Source organism: Musca domestica, unplaced genomic scaffold, assembly GCF_030504385.1.
Source record: "Musca domestica strain aabys unplaced genomic scaffold, Musca_domestica.polishedcontigs.V.1.1 18, whole genome shotgun sequence".
NCBI lineage: Eukaryota > Metazoa > Arthropoda > Insecta > Diptera > Muscidae > Musca > Musca domestica.
Genome location: NW_026712238.1, coordinates 1,459,346 through 1,478,996, shown reverse-complemented (window position 1 = coordinate 1,478,996; position 19,651 = coordinate 1,459,346). Strand labels below are relative to the sequence as shown.

The 19,651-nt window shown below is 32.0% G+C and overlaps 1 protein-coding gene across 8 annotated transcripts in view; it reads left to right on the top strand.

Moving 5' to 3' along the window:
- Positions 1–19,651, top strand: part of LOC101899976 (calsenilin) — a 389,863-nt gene that overhangs the window by 61,625 nt on the left and 308,587 nt on the right. For 2 of the 8 annotated variants that reach the window (XM_059120851.1, XM_059120849.1), the window contains exon 2: positions 18,922–19,088. The exons of 4 other annotated variants lie outside the window; for them this stretch is intronic. The gene's annotated coding sequence lies outside the window, so the exon portion shown is untranslated. Of the gene's footprint in view, positions 1–12,231; positions 12,564–18,921; positions 19,089–19,651 lie in introns of all 8 variants that reach the window. 2 more of the 8 variants (XM_059120850.1, XM_059120848.1) reach the window with 2 other exon arrangements.

Sequence of the window (19,651 nt, the reverse complement as noted above, 5' to 3'; positions counted from 1 at the left end):
TAGGAAAAGGGTGCTGTCTTATTTAGTTATAGCAATCAGAAAATTGTGATGTAAAGTAAGAAAAAATTAAATAATGAAGAAATCAGTTTGAAGGGTACACGGTAAAAAAAGGAGAGAGTCAAATTATTTGTTGTGGAAAGTTTAGGGGCTTTTGATGTGTATTATAGACATCTAACAAGACAAAAGTTGCCTTAAATACATCTTTTGAAATATATACACGGTGAGATGAAAAAACTGTCATTTCTAAGCCACTCGTCCGACAGCTGTTAAAATTATTCCAGTGACAGCACATTATATTGCTTACAAGCGTACAAAAGCATTTTGGTGAGAATTTTCTAGAAACAAAGTTATTCGTGATGGAATTCAAGCGTGATAGTGTGATTTCTTTATATTTTGCTGAAAAACCTCAAGCGGCTATCGTTAGAGCACTCAAGCATTAAATTATGAATAAATCTTTTGTGTCCTGTACCATGGCTCGTTACCGTGATATTGGTAGCGTAGCCCGACGTCAAGGAAGTGGACGGAATATAATAGCAACATCAGCAGAAATGGTTCGAAAAGTAAAGAAGCGACTTGATTGAAACCTGCGTCGCAGTGACCGAAAAATGGCTTGTGAACTGAACATATCGCAATATTCCATTCCGCAAATATTGAAAAAATGAGCTCGGGGTAAAGCTATTGAAATTCTAAAAAATGCAAGAACTTACACCGCAACAGAAACAAAATATACTCAAAAGAGCTGAAGAGTTGCTTCGCTTGGCCGAAAGTGGTGAACTGCGGAATTTGGTTTTCTCCGATGAGAAAACATTCGTTGTCCAGCAGTTTGGCTTCGGTTGGCCACCAGAACTCAAGCGCCGGCCATCGGCCCCCATAACAGCCAATGGTAGCTATCCGTATTAATTGTCCGTGGCAACAGAATTAATGCCGAGTATTATCGCGAAAATATTCTGAAGGGTGTATTAAAGCTTTGGGCAGGCAAACATTTTGGCCGCAGACCTTGAACATTCCAACAGGACTCAGCACTCGCCTCTCAAGAATAGTTACAAAATGATTTTCGTTTGCAAGTGGGCACTAAAAATAACCAAAGTGTCGATCGCCTTAAGCAAGCGCTTCGCCGGGAATGGGCCAAAATACCGCAGAGCAACATTCGGGCAGCGTGTGACGGTTTCATTGGCCGTTTGAAGGCCATAATTCGTGCCAAAGATGACCAATTCGAACAAATCTTAACTTATTATAAAATTTGATGCTATTTCCGACATTTTTTTACTTTTATTCAATAAAAACAAAAAATTTAAAAATTATAGCGTTTGACTTTGTTGCAGTTTTTTTTTATCTTACGCTGTAATACAGATATTGGTATGAGCAAAGTTAAAAAAAAAAACATGGAATATTTATTTCCAATTTTATGCGAAATCATAAATTCCATATTCATTTCAGGTTTGTGGTTGAAGGAAATATTTAGATATAACAAGTTGCAAAGAATCGCTGACTTGTTCAACAATTTTGACAGATAAAAGTATTGAACATTGGCAACCTTTGTGGGAGAGGTATCAGAAGGAGTTCGCAGATATATATCATCTTCACAACAGATCTTTTGTTAGCAAAATTGTTTGTATGTGTGCAAGTTGAAGAGAGTTGGGTACTTACTTCGCTTTCTTTGAGTGTTTCATTTTTCAAAATCTTGAAAACTATGTGGGGAAGGTACCACAATAAATGATCCGATTTCGAGCATCTTTATAACAAATCTTGCGTTGATACAAATATTGAGATGTACGAAGTCTGAATGGAATCGGATGTTAATTTCGTTTCGTTCGTTGTTAATTTTTATGAGCTTTATGGATATTCAAAATTTTTACGCCCAGACCCTGGGTTATTAAAAATATTGTGATGTGTGTAATATGAAGAGAGCCGGATGCTTATTTCGGGTCTTATAATAGTTTTGGGTAGTTAAAACTTTGACCATTTGTGTGGGAGGTACCAGGAATGGTCCGATCTCTACCATCTTCATAACAGATCTTGAGTTGATGGAGATATTAAGATGTACCAAGTCTGAATGGAATCGGATATTAATTTCGTGTTATTTGAGCTTCATGAATATTCAAAATTTCGATCCTTTGTGGAGGAGGTGACAGAAGAAGTGTGCAGATATATTCCATTTTCACACCAGACTTTGGGTCAAAAAAATATTGTGATGTGTTTAATTTGAAGACAATCGGACCCTTATGTCACATGTTATAATAATTATAATTGTGCAAAATTTTTGCCCTTTGTGGGGTAGGTACTTGATGGAGTGGACCGGTATTGTCAATTTTCGCACACGTCATAGCACTGATGCAAATATTAGGATTTGCAAAGTTGGAGCAAAATTGGATTGTCCTTTCTTCCTTTGTCCTGTAAAATATTTTCTTTCAAAATTTCGACCTTTTGTGGAGGATGTACCAAAAGGAGTGGAACGATCTTGCCCATCTCCGAATTCGATCTAAGTTTGACAAAAATATTACGATGTACCAAGTTTGAATCAAATCGGATACTCCCTTCGAAGGATTAGGATACTTGCCAGAAAATACCACAACGATCATAGAAACTCTAGTAAATTGGCCGAACTTTTTTTAAGAAAGATGCGATCTACTGATAATTGATATGATTTAGATGATACTTCTATGCAAGAACAAAAAAAATAAATGAATGAATAAGTAAATAAAACTCCAATTACAAGAAAAATCCAGCTACAATTAGTAGTCACGAGTATCGGCGTTTTGAAAGTTTACCTAGCAAAAAAAAAAAAAAAAAATTTTGGCATATTGTGCCTTCGGTAATTATACAGATAACGAAGATTTTTATTTCAAAAAGGTTGACCATCAAGCTTCTCATCAATGTTTTTTTTTTATTTCTATTTTCAAAATATGTTTAAAAACTCCCTCTAAAAGGGAGCGTAACAAGTTAAGCTATACTACGAATTTGTTTGTCATAAAATTCTACTATAGGTCCTAAAAGACATCAAAGTCTAAATCGTAGTCAAAAAGAGGAACCATTATCCAGATGGTATTTCATAATATAGGTTGTTTATTTATGAACTGGTCAAGAAGCAAATTGTTTTTTTTTTAAAGATTTGCAGTATTAAAAAAAAACCGAAAGCATATAATTTAAAAAATAAATGTTCCTGTTCTAAGTAATCTATTAACTGTATTTGAAATATGCGTTTTTGTGGTTTGAAGCTGTCGGAAGTACAAATTGAGTGGCATTACATTCAGAAACAGCGAATGTTAATTTATGCTTTGTGGTTTGCCGTTCATTTCCATTTAATGGTTGGTTCGTAAATTGCAAAAAAACGAAAAAAAAAGATAAACTCACACACGCACAAAACACTTTGTGCGTGCAGAAAAGCAGTCTAGTAAATATGCTATTTAATGATTAATGTAGAACACAAAAAAAAAAAAAAAAAAACAAAAAGCTCTTGAAATAATTGATGTAAATGTAACACAAACCACTTACCTTCTGTTTGAATGTCTGAAAAGAAATAGAAAAAAAATGTTTTTTTTTTATAATTTATAAAAAATAAAAAAAAGTAATCAAAAGTTATAATATAGAAATAATTAGTAATAATTCCCTAAAATATTAAAAATAAAAATTGTAAATTTTATATACTGCACATAAAACGATTGGAGAAGTTCTGGAATGCAAATGTGGTTGAAAACTCGTAAATTAAAGTTTATTGACAAAAATAGATTAAACCATACAATTTAAGATTGATTGCAACACAATCGCAAACAATATTAAAAGACTGCGATAGATTTTTTTTGGGATTCTAAAAAGCGAAGAAGAAGATGTTTTAATTATATACAGACCACCAAACGCTGATTTTTTAAAAATTTTCTTTAAGGACCTTTAGATTTTTTAAAGGTCTAATAATGGGCGTGGATTTTTTTAATTTTCCAAGGAGCAAATGTGTATTTTTCGAACGATTTTTTTTTTTTTAAAGAATTATTTGTGCATGTTTCAAAGCATTTTTTTAAAGAAATTCCAACAAAATATTTTTTGGTAAGTTCTTTTTTTCCACTAATCTCCAGACAACCATTTGGCTTTTTACAGAATTTATTCCCTATACTTTTAGCCCATCAAAAGCGGAATTTTCAATAAAATGTTCAAGCTTTTTATACCCTCAGCCACATGGCTACAGGGGATACGGCCTAAACGAGCCTCATCGCAATAACGGTTTTAGACCCTAGGACTCTTTGGACCAAATCTGTTTCAGGACATTTGGAGTTGATCTAGGGGTGTCCGTCTGTCCGTCCGTCCGTCCGTCCGTCTGTCTTCGATTCTAAATTGGTACATAGTAATATGGTTGTCAAACTTAGATCGAATTTGGAGATGACCAATATAGGTCCACTCCTTCTGGTACCCTCCCCCACAAAATGTGTCATTCAATTTTCTGTAAACTTTGCAAATACCAATATTTTTATCAGCTGCGAAAATGGACAATAATGGTCCTCTCCATCATGTACCTCCCCCACAAAGCTTCAAAATGTTGAACAATTATAACTCTTATAAAATGTGATGTAAGCGTTCTATAGTCTCCAAATTACACAGATCAAAATATTTTTATTAACTCAAGGTCTGGTGTGAAAATAGAATATATCGGTCCACTCCTTCTGGTACCTCTCCCCACAAAGGGTCAAAATTTTGAATACCTATGAAATTCATACGGCGCGAAATTTATATCCGATTCCATTCAGATTAGATCTTAATATTTCAATAAACACAAGATCGTATCATTCCTTCTGTTACCTCCCGCACAAAGGGTCAAAGTTTCAAAGAACTGAAACGATCATAAAATCCGAAATAAACATCCGGTTCTATTCCTATTTCATACTTCCCATTTTTTCTTCTATTATAAGATCTGCTGTGAAGAGCAGATATATCGGGCCACTCTTTCTAGTACCTCCCTCACAAAGGGTCTAAATTTTGAACATCCAGGAAGCTGATAAAACGCAAAATTAACATCCGCTTCCATTCAGACAAGATAATTTATAAAGATGGTAGAGATCGGACAATTTCTTTTAGTACCTTCCACACAAGGGTTATAATTTTGAGTAACCAAAACAATCATAAAATCCGAAAAAAAAAAAAAAAAAAAAAAAAAAAAAAACATCCGGCTCTCCTAAAAATTAAACACATAACAATATTTTTATTAATCCAAGGTGAGGTGGGAAGATGGAGTATATCGGTTCTGGTACCTCAGCTACGAAGGGTCAAAATTTTGAGTATCAATGAAGAACATTAATACGCGAAAATTACATCCGCTTCCATTCAAACTTGGTACATCTCAATATTTCCATCAACACAAGATATTTCATAAAGATGGTAGAAATCGGACTTTTCCTTTTGGTACCGCAAATGGCTAAAATTTAGAATAACCAAAATGTTTATAAAATCCGAAATAAGCATCAGATTCTCTTTATATTTCACACATCCCATTATTTCCACCAACAAAAGATCAGTTGTGAAGATGGTATGTATCGGTCCACTCCTTCTGGTATATCCACGAAGCTGATAAAACGCAAAATTAACATCCGCTCCCATTCAGACTAGGTACATCTCGATATTTCCATCAACACAAGATTTTTTTATAAACATGGTAGAGATGGGACCATTTCCTTACCTTCTCTACATAGGGTTCAAGATGTTGAAAAACAAAAAACTCAAAGAAAGCGAAATAAACATTCAACTCTCCTTGAATTTCACACACACAAACATTTCTGCTAACCCAAGATCTGTTGTGAAGATGATACATATCTGCGAACCTATTTTGATACCTCACCCACAAAGAGTCACAATAAGTCCTGTGGAATATGTTTTTAAAATATTTTGAACAAAATTTGGCATGTAAACCGTCGTTGTGTGGAATAAAATCTTCGAATATCTTGTCTGCCAAATCTGATATAATTTTGAAAATAGGTATCCCACCCTATATTATTGATAAATTTTAGAAAACAAATTATCAATGATGTAAAAAAATCGCTTTGGCGTTTGTACCCGTAACGAAGCCCTTTTATTTCAAACATTGTAATTATTTTTCTTAAATCACGGCCAACAAATTGGCGCATATTTTAAAAATTACAAATCGAAAAAATGCAACAAATAATTACCTGTGATGGTAATTATAAATTCAACAGATTTTCATGGCTATGGATGTTTAAAATCGTAATGAATTGTAAATATGTCCTGTTATTATCAAATTATAATTAATATTTTCGTGTACGATGCACACATCGTCGTCATACATATTTATTTATTTACACATGCATATATTACAATATGATAACACATATCTATATAGAAATATGTCACGTGTATATAAATTTTATTCATTGAATGTTAATTGTCCCCCGAACAATGCCATTACTCATCTGTCGGCATTTCCACACAGTCATCAAGTGCTCGGTTATCATTATCATCATCGACAATGCCGCCATGCACATCATTAATGTGTTTTGTTTGTGGAAGTGTTTGTTCGCTGCTTGTGTAAAATTATATATGTGTGAGTGTAGGTAATCAATGCTTACATTATGAGAGGAAAAGGTATACCAAGACTCAGGAGGTGTTGCAAAGATAACATTCATTAATTTGAAAATAATAGATAAATTCTAGAGTGCATGTGTAAAGCGCGTTCATCGGTGTGTTTGTGAGCCTAGCAAATTAAGTAATTTGAAATATTTTGCGGCTGCCGCTGTTTTTGAGACCCCAATATTTGCACGTATTTAAAATGTTTGTTCTGCATCTATTATTTGCCTTATAAATTAATTATACTATGAGCATGTGGTAAAAATGGGAACAATTTGTAAATAGAGACGGCAAAAGAAAATGTTTTTGGGGAGAAATAAATTTTAAGAATAAATTTGATTGTTATTAGTCATGTGTTTTGGTGAGAAACTTAATATATTTGTTTACAGCCGAGAAATTTATATTCGCCTATTGAATGAAATATATTTTCAACTATTTTTCTTTGTTTTGTTCAAAATCTTTGCAGCCAACAATTGGCTGTAAATGAAAATAATATAAACTTTATCGCATGCAATTATTTCGATCCAATTATTTTGCAATAAATCAGTGAATACACCTTGGAGGAAAACTAAAATAATCAGATGGGTATAAATTTCCCGATTTCGCCATTTCCAGTTTATGGCAATTTTTTTGCAAATGAAATCATTTACGCAAATCGAAAATGTTTACAATTTTTTTTGTTGTCGATTTTATTTCCCATTTCGGCCCATGCGACGTATAAGTATTGTTCGTTGCTCATACGTTACAGTAAACACAAATTCAAGTTCGTATTGCTTGCAAGTGAAGAACGACACTCTGATGGGAAAATAGTTCAGGAATATAAAATAGTTAAAAGGAAGATAACAGTGGCTATGCCTATCATCTTATAATCTATGCAAAATCAGATGCAGAAGTCCTACCCATACCAACAGTACTGCCAACTTTGATTTACTGGATAGAATTTAGCAATATTTTGTGCTAGGTCGCCCAGGTTAAAGATTATCGATTTTTAATTGAATTACATAATATATTTTTATATATTTTTTAACGATTTTCTGGTCTAGAACTCAATCAAACATATAATACCCCCAACACATAGTGTTGTAGGGTATAAAAATGCATATTTTAAGGAATTCCGTGACATGAATTGTTGAGTTTTTTAAAAAATATTTTTTAAGGACTCTTTGGCCAAAATTTTTGGTTTTTTACAAATATTATTCAGGATCATCCTGGCCGAAAAATTGTGTATTTTTAAAACTATTTTTTGGATTTATTTATTTTTTTTTTTTTTGGAAACATCCTAAAATGATAAATTCCTTTCAAGGTCTCTCAAGGGAATAACGTGTTCTTTAAGTTTTTTTGTGGACTTTCGAGTCAAACATCGGTTTTTTTTTGAATAGTTTTACTAAGTATTCCTAGACAAGGTCATGTTAAATAATTTGGTGTTAAGGACTTTCTTTATTCCTCCGTTATCATGTAATTTTGTTGAAATATTCATATATTTACATGAAACAAAATTTACATACAGTGCGTTTAAATGCATAAGTCATAAATGTGTTTGCTGTAACTTTCATTTTATGGTTAATAATGTATTTATATTATTTAATTAGTGCGAAAATCCGTAACTCATGATGTCACAAATAAATTGGTAAAATTAGCATCCCATCTATTCAATAACATTTCAATGAAAATGTATAATTTTTATTTCAAATAATTTTCGAAAACATATATTTCCCCTGTTCATACGTTTCCTATCAGCTATTTACTTTCATGTCAATCAAAACAATTTACTGATTAGCCCGGGTGACGTATACGTATCGGCGATACGAATACTCAGAGCAATTAATTGATTGATTTTCATGACGTACATACATCTGTATATTTTTTTATACCTCCCAACAAAATGTACGATTTTAAACAACTTTGGAAGCATTTGGAAGATATAAAAGTGTGCCGAACAAAAGAATCTAATTTGATTAATTTGAGAAAAAAAATGAACTCATATTAATGATAATTAGAATAATGAGAACTAATATTTATTAAATTCCTCAAAATATTAATTTAATTATAAAATTTAATGAAAGACTTCTAAAAAATGTACGGAAAAAATTAGAAGATTCCTTAGATATATTTCATGGTAGCTTTAATTATAATACGAAGACCAACAAACGTAGGCTATTTAAAATTAAGGAATGTTAAAAGATTAATAATATGGTCAAAATCCCTACATTCATTTCTTTATTAATAGCCTGTTTTATTATATATTTTTTTGTCTTAATTAAGTTAAAAAAAATTGAAATACCTTAGAAATCATGTGTATCAAACGTAATGAATAGAAATAAATTCCTCCACATAATCTGATTTAAACACTAATTTTTTATTATTATTTCTGCATGTTATGGGTGGCGCATAAATAACATTTTTTTTATAAATTCAGATGTTCTTTCTCTAATTATTATAAATAGCATGGCATAAATTCATAGCTACAAATCTTGGATTATTAAAGAGGATTTGTCAAAAGAAACCCCTTTCTTCAAAATCATACTGATTTTAATTTTTTTTTTTTTTCAACAATATATACTGACCAAAAATTTTGATTTGAAGAATAGGATACTAATGGCGGATTTAAAAAAAAAACTGAGGACTTTCAGTCAAGACGTAGAATTTTTCTACGTTTTTACAAAACCTTCCAGGCCAAAAATATTTGAGTTTATTTAGGCTTTTGTGGTCAAAAATCGTATTTTTTAAAACTTTCTGGGGCAGGAACTAGAATTGTGAATTTTCCATATTTTCCCCACACCACAAGGTGGTCAGGGTATTATGTCTTTGTGCAATTCTTTGTAACAGGCAAAAGTAAACAAGATAGACCCCTAGTTCCTTTTGATGATCTGCATAGAATCACATTCTGAGTCGATTTATGCATGTCCGTCTGTCCGTCCGTCTGTCCGTCCGTCCGTCCGTCTATCCATGTATTTTTGTAAACAATTGCCCCGCATTTATTGCCCGATCAAGATGAAATTTTGCAAAAATCATTTGGTTGGCCCAAGGACGAACCTTGAAATTGGAGATAATCGGTCAAAATTTAGATATAGCTCTCATATATATCTTCGTCCGATTTGCCTTTTATTGTGCACCAAACGTGTAATATCAGCCCAAATAGTATGGAATTTTGCACATACGATCAGATTGGACCTGAAAATAAGTATGCCAAATTTGATCAAAATCGGTTCAGATATAGCTATAGCTCTCATATATATTGTTCATCCGATTTGTTATTTTTGTCCTCCGCAGCCGTAATATGCACTCTGTAACAACAATATTAAGGGAAATATATCAAATACAGCTCAGAAATACATTTGCTAAATTTTATCGAGATCGGTTCAGATTTGGATATAGCTACTATATATATTTTTATCCAAGTCCGAATTCAAAAAATACAAATGCTTCGGCATATTTAGTCCTTTGAACTTTAAATTATAATTATAGTTATAGCGTGTATGATTGAATTCTCCCATAAAAGCTTTTAATTGTTATGCGGAGCTCTACCAAATTAGCAAAGTGGTGTAGGGTATCATAAAGTCAGCCCCGCCCGACTTTAGGACTTTCTTTACTGGTTTTATAATATTTTTTCAATGGTCTTGATTGGAATCGTATTTTTTTTAATTTTGAAGGATTTGCAGGACTAGAATTGGGAATTATTTCAAATTGCGCATTTTTTATGATTTTTATACAGTGATCTGGCTTAGAATGGTAGATAAAAAAAATTTAAATAGAATCAAAAATATTTTCTTAAATACTGGTCCACAAATCGATTTTTTGGAATTTTTAATTTTTTTTTTTTTTTTTTTGTTTTCAAGAAGTTGCTGATCAGGTATCTTGGTATTTTATTGAGGGGTTTCTAGCACTTGCTATCCACGAAATGCAGATTTTTAGGTGGTCCACGAATTATAGGTGGTCAAAAATATTTCCCATGAAGCTTTTACCAGGAATACTGTTTTTTATTAATATTCACCGTTTTCCTAAATCAGAATTTTTAAATATTTTTCAAGGAATTTAAAGCCAACAATCGCGGATTTTCAATGAATACTTTTACAAAGTCTTCCCAGGCAAGATTCGTGGTTTTTATACTCTCAGCCATATGGCTACAGAGGGTATATATCATTTGATACTGCCAAAACGTGGCTCATCGAAAAAAACGGTTTTAGACCCTAGGTCTCTTTGGACCAAGTCCGTTTTAGGATATTTGGAGTCGATCAAAGTTTATCGTTCGAAGGGAGTATCCGATTTTGTCCAAACTTGGTACATCGCAATATTATTGTCAAAATTTAGATCGAGTTCGGAGATGGTCCACTCCTCCTGGTAAAGGTTGAAAATTTAAAGAAAGGATAATCCGATATTTCCTCCACTAGACAAATTCTCATATTTATAACAGTGCCAGGTCTGGTGAGAAAATGAACAATGTCGGTACCACCCCCAAAAACGGTCAATAATTGAATAATTGTAACTTTTATAAAATGTGGTGTAGGAGTCCGAATTACATACATCACAATATTTTCATTAACCAAGGTCTGGTATCGAGATCGATATATCGGTCCACTCATTTTGGCACCTCCCCCACAAAGGATCAAAATTTTAAATATCCATGAAGCTCATAAAACGCGAAATTAACATCCGATTTCATTGAGACTTGGTGCATCTCAATATTTACATCAACATAAGATTGTAGAGACCTAATTATTTCTTCTGGTATCTCCCCCACAAAGGGTCAAAATTTTGAATACACATGAAGCACATAAAACGCGAAATTAACATCCGATTCCATTCAGATTTCGCGTTTCTCAATATTTCCATCAACACAAGATGGTAGAGATCTAATTATTTCTTCTAGTATCTCCCCCACAAAGGGTCAAAATTTGAATACCCATGAAGCTCATAATACGCGAAATAATGAATTTTCTAAAGAAAAAAAAAAAAAAAAAAAACAAGTACCTCGTATGAAAAAATTTAGGTATTTTTATGAAACTCTCAACTCTCGCAATTTCTTAGTTCGGATTGCAAAGACCAACCCAGCCCAGCTTAACCTCAACTCCACACATAACGACGAACCATATACCAAGATTCTAGCCATTTGTTGATGTGGCATTCTGTCTCATAACTATCAATTAACTCTTTTATAAAGTCATTTTCTATGGATTTTGTTTTGCATATTTTAAGAAAATGATAGTATTTAATATATATTAACTTGTTGTTGTATACATTTTCTTCTGTACTTCATTAAAATAATATCAAATTCCATATTTAATAATAAGCCCTTCTCCCATCCGAAATTATTAATCAACCTTGATGGCTAAAAAAAATCACAGGGACAACGTTGAATGTGAATAACCTCTTAATCATTAAAAGCTACTAAATTCTGAATAGCTTTCGCCCTACACGTGTTTACTAATTTAAGAGCAATATTGACCAATAGCCGTTGTAACTGCTACCAATAAGGCCATTGCCAGGGAACCACCCACAACACAACTCCAACTGCCTTATCGGCTTTGCTGCTGCTGCTGCTGGTGGTGCTCAGGCAACCATTTGTGGTAATGAAACACATGTGTTTATGCTTGTTTACAGCTTTCATAGAAACCCAAGTACAACAACAACACAAAAAAGCAGCAACAGATTTCCAATTCTATTTTATTTCAGGTCATAAAAATCATTAAGCAACAAGGCATACAGTAACCAACACAAGCACACAAACACATATTATACGGTACGCCTTTACATACTTAACCTCAAACTAAGTTGTAAAAATAAAATAAGAAGCTAAGGAGAGAACCAGCAAAAAAAATCGACAACAACATAATAATAAACGAAATGCTGAAACTGAAACATTCAAAAACCAGAACCCATCTCTGGCTCTTGGCCCCCACATAATCCACAGCAAAATTCCATCAACTGCAAAAACTAATTTACGAGCAAGAAAAGCAAAACAACAACAAAAAATCCGAAATAAAACCACAAAATGTTTATAAAATGTAGTAAATTTTACCAACGAAAAAATACACACACGCACACATTTACCCATGCCTAAACTCGTAATAAAACATTCAGAAAAAACTAAATTGAAATATAACTACGTAATACGCTAACGAAAATAAATTCTAGAAATTGGAAGGAAAAAAATCGGCGAGTCCTTAAGGCAATTAATATTAAATGCTATCGCAATTGTAAATTGCAATGATCCCAAAAGGGGAATTTTCGCGAAGGAAAAAATTGTTATTAATTAATTGCAAATATTTTTCAATTAATCATTCACGGATAGGAGGAAATTGTTCACTGCATTTGGAACAGGGATGGAAATTGGGCAGTTTTGAAAAGTTGAAGTTTCAAGAGAAAATAATTTTGGATATATTTTTTAAATGTTATCACAGGAATTGGAATATCGACGGATTCGTTATTTCTTTTGCTAAAAGTCTCTAAAATCTCTTATTACAAAATATGTAATTTTTGGACATAGAAAAGGATCTCTCGAATATCACGATTTTTTTGTCACACAAATATATACGATTTTTTAGAAGACGAATCTTCAATATTTTTTTCCAAAAATTAATAATTTTCTAAATTGCCCTAAAAATTTGCGATATCTAATTCAAGATATTGAGCAATGTTTTAATTTTTAATAATACTTTTTATTAGGACTTTCTGGACAAAAATCATGGATTTTTTTTTTCATTTTTTAAAGACTTTTGACGAAGAGTCGAATATTTTATGTTCATATAATTTTCTAAAAATTGGTGACATCAAAAATTTAAATATTCAAGATTTTTAGAAAATTTCTAAATTTTATGAATAATTTCTTACAAGGACTTCCTAAATCAAAGTCGTGTATTTTCAATAAAGATTTCAATAGGGTCTTCCTAGACAAAATTTTATTTTTTTTTAGATAATTGTCAAAGACTTATTGGACAAAAATCGTTGCAAACGGGTAAAAATAGTTAAAAAGTATCAATCGGTTTTGCCGACAGATGTATACCCTCAGCCAATGTTCGATTATTTAAATATATTTTGACTGTTATGATTATTGTTGTTGACAAAATTTTGACCTTCTGTGAAGTAGGTTCCGAAGGAATGGGTCAATATTTTAAGAGTCATAATTATTAACAAAATTGACCCTTTGTGGGGGAGGTACTTGATGGAGTGGACCGATATTGACCCAGCACTGATGCAAACATTAGGATTTGGAAAGGTAGAGCAAAATCGGGTTATCCTTTCTCTTTCTGTACAGTAAAATATTTTTTTTTTTTTTAATGTTGATCTTTTGTGGGGGAGGTACCAAAAAGAGTGGACCAATATTGCCCATCTCCAAACTCGATTTAAGTTTTATAATAATATTACAACCAGACGGACTGACATCGCTAGATCCAAATGTACTGAAACGGATTTGGCCTTAAGAGACCTATTGTGTCTCTTTCGATGAGGCACGTTTTGACCGTTTCTATTTATATCATTCGAATTTCAGAACGATTAAATTAAAATATATTTTACAGAGCTATATCTAAACCGACTTTTACCAAAAGCTATCCTATTTCAACTGATATTACACTTTTGGTGCAAAACAAATGTAAAGTCGGATAAAGAAATATATAGAAGCTTTATCTAAATTTAAACCGATCTCTATAAAATATAGCAGTGGCATTTCTATGCTGTATCTGATAACTGGAACCAGATATCAGACAATAAATGCGAACTGTACTTTCTGTGCAAAAATACATGGACAGACGGAATGACATAAATCGACACAAAAAGGAAATATAGTCTATTTCGATTCATTCTGCATGTTACAAATAAATGCACAAAGACATAACATACTCTGACCAAAATGTGTTGTTTTAAAATTTTCTAGAGAATCTACGATTTTCGTCCAGTTTCAAAAAAAAAAAATATTCAAAAAAAAAAAAAAAAAAAAATTGAAAAAATCGCAAACAATTATAAACAAGTGGTTATTGAACAAATTTTTGACAAAATGCGCAGACAGTAAATCTGGTGAAAATATTAGCAAAACCCTCCGACATTATTCGGCTAGGAAGTTTGTGGAAAATATTTATAAAATGCGAACTTTTAGAATAATCTACGACTTCTGTTCTTGAAAATGTTTGAAAAATCCACGAGTTTGGCCCTTGTAAAATATTGTTAAAAAGAAAAATACCATCTATGTCTAACAATTCATGGATAACTTGTAATAATATTAATATTAAAATAAATAATATAGTTGAAAGACTTATGAACATTATATGTAAAAAACCTTGTACATTATATGTAAAAAGTCCTTAATCTAGGCCTGAAAGTTGGTTAATATTTTTAAAAAATCTTAGACCAGAAAGTCATTGAATTTATTTTTTTAAAATTTAGCACGTTAAGTCAGCTACTTTTTGACAGGACATCCTTAAATAAAATTAGAATAAATTGGTGATTGGTGGCCGGGATACATTTCATAGGATATTCTTAAAAATAATTGAAAAACGAATTCAAATTCTATCAATGTCTATTTGTTATAGAATATCCTACAACCTATTTGGAAATCAACGAAACGGGAAAACAATAGAATATCAAAAAAAAAAAAAAAAAAAAACGATTCTTGATGAAGAAATAGTTGACCAATTAAAAAAAAAAACTTTGGAACCTAAAAACCTTTGACAAATACTTTTGCAAACTACATGTTTTTTAGCCGGGAAGTTCTTGGAATATTTTGAAAAAGTCTAATATTATTTGCTAGGAATTTTATAGAAATATTTTATAAAAGTTTATTATTGCTGTCAAGGAAGGAGTTGAAAAAAAAAAAAATACATAAAAAAACAATTTTTCTTGAAAATTAAAAAAAAGCAAGTAAGCAAAGGCTACAGTCGAGCGGGGCCGACCGTTGAATACCCTACAACACTATAATAAATGATACAGTTTATATAGGCGAGATACTCGAAAGAATTCCACAAGATATTGTGACAAATAATAAAAGAAAACCATCAGGTTTCGTTCTCTAATTTTCGAACTATAGAAACTGAAACTAATTTGCTCATTTCCAATTTATTGGTAGATGTTGCACGTAAATGGTCTTCCTAGATCTGGAACCAATATTTCCCAAAGACCTATAATCTCTCAGAAGTGGCAAAAGATTAACATTTATTATTGGTTTTTGACTAAAACGCATCTATATGAGATACAGACATTTGACTATATTCTTCAACGAAATAGTCAGAAGTGCGTCTTTCCTGTATTTGTGAATTATCCAAAAAGGCAATGGAATGGATATTTTCGTATTTTGTCTACAAAAGTTGGCAAACTATTTCACACATTGAATATTTTTGGATGGCCATCCAAAACTATTTGGCTTTTGCAATGTCCGGTAACCTCCATTCAAATGCGCGTGAGGATCGGGCGATAATTACGACTTGCTGACAATTTTGCAGTTTTTTTTTTGTCCATTTCAAATATATGGCGATTATCTCCAAAAAGAGTAGGCTTCTATTCTGACCCTCATCTTATCTCCATGCATTTCATAAGAATCGGGCCATAAATGCGATCTGTATATGATATCCTAATATCCTAACTACTTAGTTTTGTTAGCTGTAGAAATATTATCAAATGTTTAATTCAAAATGAAAATATGCCAAAAATATGACAAAATTTAAAAAAATATAAGAAAATATTACAAAATCAATATTTTCATCTTTAGAGAGATATTTTTATGCATTTTTTTAGACGTTTTTTCTTTCCTGCCAAGAGGCCATTTTGAATTAATGAGAACTGTCGAAATCAGTTCAGCCGTTCTCGACATATAAGAGATCTTTCATATATATCGCACATATTTTGCTATATATCCGATTTGATGGATGTTAACATCAATGTAAAGATCAGAAGTAACCTTGTCAAGGCTTTGTGATTTCGCCGGGATTTAAAATATTCGCGGTTTAATGAAAATTTTTGAATTTTTTCAACACCAAAGATATGGTCTATTTTACCCGCTAAATATTATCCGATGACCACAAAATTGGTAGGCTTCTTCCCCGCCCTAAACTCTAGCTACATGCGAAATTCCGCGTCGATTGGTCTATAATTGCGACCTGTAGAGCAACTGCAAAATCAGGAATTGTTTCAGTTTTTGGTCCATTTCAACCATTAAATATTATGCGATAATCTCCAAAAGATATAGGGTTCTATTCTGACCTTAACCCCACATACATTCTAAATTTCGTGAAGATCGGGCCTGTAGCGTGATTACAAATTAACATGGACAGACGGATAGACGGACAGACGGACGGACGGACATACATAGCTAGATCGACTCAGCTCGGCGAGCTAGGAAGATCCATATATACTTTCCTATATGGGAAACCAATATTTCGAGGTGTTACATAAATTCTGGCCCAATCAAACTTATAATACCCCCAACACATAGTGTTGTAGGGTATAACTACGATAGGAGGTGCTTGGCATAATTTTCTGAAAAAAAAAAAACAAAGTTTGTCCAGGAAGTCTTAATGTTCATAAAAATTCAGGATTAATAAAAACTTAATTTTTGATACCAATGTTATTGAAACAAGTCTTTTTAAATTTAAACATAATATAATTTGAAGAAAAAAAATTAAATATTTCTGGACAGATCTATTTTAATATATAATTAAAAAACAATATAAGGACAAGATATCCAGAAAACAATTTTTAAATTGGACGAATAACTTTAGAAATTTTCAATTCTTAGCCAGGAAATCCTTGAAAATTTTTAAACAATTTATGAAGTGGAAGTTTTTGAAATATGTTTTCCATTTTTTTTTGCAGAATTTCCATTGAATAATTGTCTAACAAAATTCAATGTTTGCAAATAAAAAATAATCGGAGATTTTCGTCCAGGAAATCCTTTAAAAATATTCAAAAAATAATCATTCTTCGCCGGGAATTTTTTGAAAAGATATCCTTAACAATTTTTGGAAAACAACTTTAAGTTTAAAATCTAAAAAATCTACGAAGGTTGGCAATATGAAATACTGAAATATTTTTCTAAAAATTCACAATTATTCAAAGGAAGACCATTCAAAAACATTTCTAAATCCTTGGTAAACATTACCATGTTTCTCCACAAATAAACAAACGTTGTTTTTAAAAAATAACAATAATGGGATTAAGCCTGACTATTTTGCAACGACAAAATACTATGGTATCCCCAAAAAAAATGCCAACACTGTTCTATCCCTGAAAAATATTAAAAAAGTAGGAAAGAAATTTAGAAAAGAAAACGAAAAATATTTGCTCAGGAAGTCTAGTAGCCTTGTTTAACTCTTCAAATCTTGGCCGGAAATATTCCAAAATATTTTAAAAAGGAATCCACGATTCATAAAAAATCCATGGTTATTGGCCAGGAAATCCTTGAAATTGTATTTTAAATCTTTTATTTTTGGACTTTATTTTTAATAACCTTTGATATGATTAAAATCCAATCTGTTGGGTTAAGAAATGTTTTGAGACGATGTATTATATATTTTTAAAAAATTATGGGTACCCAAATTTTGTAAACTTATTATTATATTCTTGCCTATTTCAGAACTTGGTTAAGAGACAACATTACATCAATTCTACATTTCCATCCCTGTGGCAAAACACCAACTATATCCCTTCATAGCAGTGAATGAAAAATCAATTCATATTAAAATTGAAATATGAACTCATTTATATTATCGCAAGCTACAACAAACCCAGCAATAACTCACCGCAGAATGGGTGAGTGGCGAACGAGCGAGAGAATGACTAACTTCTCTAAGCCATCTAATTGCCAATAAATTGCTCATTGCTGTTAATTTGCAGCAAATAAATTGTGCGAATTTGTCGTCATTTTTCACAAAAAGAAAGAAAGAGAAAAAAACAATAATAAAATTGTGTTTTTGTTATTGTCAATTTTGTAAATATGTCTATGTGGCAGTACGTTTGTATGTAATTGGCGGTGGTCGTTTATCGTTGTTGTTGTTTTTTTCTCATCGCGTGTTAGTTGATAGCTTTTTGGGTGCTCGCTCGGTCGTTGAAACTTTCTCACACTATCGCCTGTCATACACGACGACATGGCCCCTACACATTTTATGTGTTTTAGTTGTTGTTGTTCGATAATTTATTATTGTTTTTCTATTGTTCGTGCCGCCAACGGGCGTTGGGTGTAACAACACAACACAACGCTAGCACATACACCCCCTCACCGCACCGCATCCCACCAGTCTACATATAATAAGTGCACAATTTGACAAATTGCATATTTGTATTGTTTTTATTATTGGTTTTTTCCTCGTCTTTTGTTTTGCTTTGCTTTGTTAATGTGTGCGTGAGTGTATGTCATTGGCCTTTCTCTATATCTTACAGTTTTTATTGGAATAACTTCGAATCTACGTTCCAAGTGAGTCTCTCTCTCACTCTCTCTTTGTGTGTGTGCGTGTATCTCTAACATCGTTTCAAAGTGGCGCCACAGGAATTTCTATCGTTACTCATTCGTAGACAAAGTCAAGTGGCAAAAATGTTATTTCGAAAATGTAAGTATATAATATGGTGTGTAAGTGTGTGTGTGTGCGTGTAAACTCAAAACACTTTGTTATTTCTCTTTTATTAACACACGTTTTTTTACAGTTGTTGTGCATTGGAATTGAGTGTTGGCCAGTTTAGGTGGTTGGGTGAAGAAATAAATGTTTATATGTCTTTGAATTTGACACTGAGTGTTATGAAAGAAAAATCTAATCAAAGGATTGGACAGTGTTTTTTTTTTTTTTGAACGATGTCGTAGCTATGTATGAAACTCACTTTAAAGGTCAAAGGTCATTGTTAGTTATGAACCTATAACATGCATAATATCGGTTGATATACTAATAAATTACAGAAGGAAATAAATATTTTATATCAGATTGCCATACATTTTGAATTTCATGTATGAAAATACTAGCTGGCCCGGTCCGCGTTGCCGGCCCCTACATTTAGTTTTTAATGCATATTTTTTAAGGCATTATAGAACACTGATCTCAATGATTTCAAAATAGTCAAAGATAATTGGTCTTTTACACCCATTACCTTAAGATAGGAATTAATTTATTTTTGCTACACT